We start from the raw sequence: 2175 nt of genomic DNA on the forward strand, positions 1-2175 counted from the left end.
TGGTTTGGGAAAAGTTTCTTAAATAGGACTCAAAATGTGTGAAATATAAAAGAAAAAGAACTGGACTTCAAAAATTTAGAATTTCTGGTAGCCCAGCCATGGTAGCACACATTGAATGCTGTTACTTGGCAGGTTGAGACCACCTGAGAGGTCTGGGCTCAATTCCTGACCCACTTAAAAAGCTGAGTATGGTGGCACAAGTGTGTTCTTCCAGCTGCTCGGGAGACTGAGGCAGGAGGATCACAACACAGCAAGACTCTGTCTAAAACATCACACGCTCACACACACATCTCTTCTGCTTTTTCAATGACAGTGTTATGAAAATGAAATGGAAAACATGAATTGGAAAATAATCTGCAAAACATATCTGACAAAGGAGTTATGTGTAGATTACATAAGGAATGCTTATAAGTAGGTAATATAAAGAAAATTCAATAAAAAATATGGGCAAAAAAAGTGGAACAGATATTTCACTAGTAAAGGTATACCAAAGGCACCAAATTGGAAAATGTTTAACATTATTAGTTATCAGGGAAATGCAAATTCAAACCACAATAAGACACTACCATACCCACTAAAATAGCCAACATTAGAAAGAATCATTACAGATAGGGCGAGCAGGCGGTGTGGTGGATAAGGGCACTGGATTCCCACATGGCCAACCGTGGTTCAAGTCCCAGACCTGGTGGCTTGCTTTCTTGCTTTCCCTTTCTCTCTCTCTCTCTCTGGTAGTCAAATAAAAAAAAAACCTAACAATAACAAATGGAATTAACAATTCTTTAAAAAAAGAAAGAATTGTTATAGAAAAGGTTGGGAAGGATGTAAAACAACTGGAATTCTCATTAATTGTTTCTGGGAAAGTAAAATGGTAGTTTGGTAGTTTCTTCTTCTGCTGCTTCTTTTTTTTTTTTTTTTCCCCCGAATGAGGCAATTCATTAACCCAGCATTTTCTGTCCTAATGCTTCTTGTTGGCAGCTGCCACCTGTCCGGCAATTCTGTCCAGATCTCTCTGTCCCTGAGGTGTCAGTTTGCGGCCCCCATCTTGGTCCTTTTCCACCATTTTTAGCCCCTCCAGGGCTTGAAGGACTCGGAGGGCCCCACTCTTGGAGCCTCGGCTGAAGTGGCTTGGCATGACACTGTTTCTCTGCCGTTCCCCATAGATCTTGGTCATGGAGCCAACCCCAGCACCACCCTGGAGGTACAGGTGCCGTGCTGTGGAAGCAGCTCGTGTGTAAAACCAGTTCTCATTGTAGGGAGCAAGTTCTTTATGCTTGGCCAGCTTGACAGTGTCCACCCATTCAGGGACTTTCAGCTTTCCGGACTTTTTGAGGAAGGCTGCCAGAGCTCTGACGAACTCCTGGTTCACGTCTTTTATAGTAACTCCAGGCATCGTGCGACCTCCGTCCTGCCAGCCAGGGGAAAGGGGACTTCTTCTTCCTCTTCTTCTTCTTCTTCTTCTTCTTCTTCTTCTTCTTCTTCTCCTCCTTCTCCTTCTCCTTCTCCTTCTCCTTCTCCTTCTCCTCCTCCTCCTCTTCCTCCTCCTCCTTCTCCTTCTCCTTCTTTCTTCCCTCTTTTTCCTTCTTCCTCTTCTCCTTCTTCCAAATGCACATGCATGTGAAAAAGAGAAGCACCCTTGGCAGGATCTCTTCACACTGAGATCCCCCTTTCCTAGCCCTCCAGTTCCTCAGGATCCTAGGTGCCTATACATCCGTTGTGTTTTCAGGCTGACCTGGAATCAGAACCTGTAGTAGCTATATGGCTTCTAGCTGGGCCAAGTTCTAGAAATTTCTTAAAATATTAAACATAAATTTTCACACCATCCTGCTATGCCACTCATTGGTATTCACCCAAGAGAAATAAAAAACCATGTCCACACAAAGATTTGTCCATAAATAGTCATAATAGTTTTAATTGCCCAAAATTAGAAACAATCAAAATAGCCATCGACAGATGAATGAATAAACACATTGTGATATAACATACCAGGGAATACAATAAAGAGGAAGGAATTACTGACACATGCAACAACATGGATGAAGCCCAGAAATACATTTAGAGAAAGAAACCACGAGCAAAATAATGCATGCCGTGTGTCTCCATTTAAACAGAATCCTAGAAATACGAATTTAATCTGGATAATAGAAAGCAAATGAATGATTTTCTCATGAAAGAGTG

At 42.0% G+C, this 2175-nt stretch overlaps 1 pseudogene; it reads right to left on the minus strand.

The window, feature by feature from the left end:
* Positions 1–946: 946 nt before the first annotated feature.
* LOC102491765 (40S ribosomal protein S19 pseudogene) lies at positions 947–1390 on the minus strand (annotated as a pseudogene).
* Positions 1391–2175: the final 785 nt, after the last annotated feature.

Source organism: Tupaia chinensis, unplaced genomic scaffold (genome assembly GCF_000334495.1).
Source record: "Tupaia chinensis unplaced genomic scaffold, TupChi_1.0 Scaffold000484_1, whole genome shotgun sequence".
Classification (NCBI taxonomy): Eukaryota; Metazoa; Chordata; class Mammalia; order Scandentia; family Tupaiidae; genus Tupaia; species Tupaia belangeri.